Source organism: Mandrillus leucophaeus, unplaced genomic scaffold (genome assembly GCF_000951045.1).
Source record: "Mandrillus leucophaeus isolate KB7577 unplaced genomic scaffold, Mleu.le_1.0 Scaffold651, whole genome shotgun sequence".
Taxonomy (NCBI): Eukaryota; Metazoa; Chordata; class Mammalia; order Primates; family Cercopithecidae; genus Mandrillus; species Mandrillus leucophaeus.
The window spans coordinates 85,999-86,631 of NW_012107042.1; positions in this window are offsets into that span (position 1 = coordinate 85,999).

Genomic DNA, 633 nt, shown 5'->3' on the forward strand with positions numbered 1-633 from the left:
GCGGCTGCATCCCTGGTCAGTCCCTGAGACCGTCCAGAGGTCAGCCCCCGGGATCAGGCTTGCAGTGTTGGGCCGCCCTCCTCACCAGGTGCCGCACTGGAGAGGGCGAGGGCGCAGAAAGGCCTGAGCGTCCCGGGTCCCTGCGTGGCCGGACGATACGTGAGCACATTCCAGGAATAAGGAAACGAGAGGAATAGGCATTTCTACCGTCCAAGGCACTTTGCCTGAAATCCCGTGGCACTGGAAAAGCAGCTGAAACAAAAACAAAGTAACGCTGGCTTTTACGCTGCAGATAAACGGAAAAGCGGTGTAGGACGGGAGTAGGAGGGCTCCGTGCACGCCAGGTGCAGCCGACCGGGGATTTGCCTGCGCGTCCGACCGCACAGGACGGTCGCCAAGTCCCAGGGAAGCCCTTGGGCTCGCGCTGCAAACTCATGCAGTCTCTGCTCCTGCCTTACGGCTCTGAGGGCACGTGCTCCTCCGGGAGGCTCAGCTTCCTCCTGTTTCCCACTTCCTCATCCGGCCCTTAATACGCTAAAGACTACCAGGGAACCATGTTCATTACCAAAGTGGGTGCTCCCCCTAGCGTAGCACAGAACGCAGCGCTGTCCTCACTATTGAATTGGAATGATA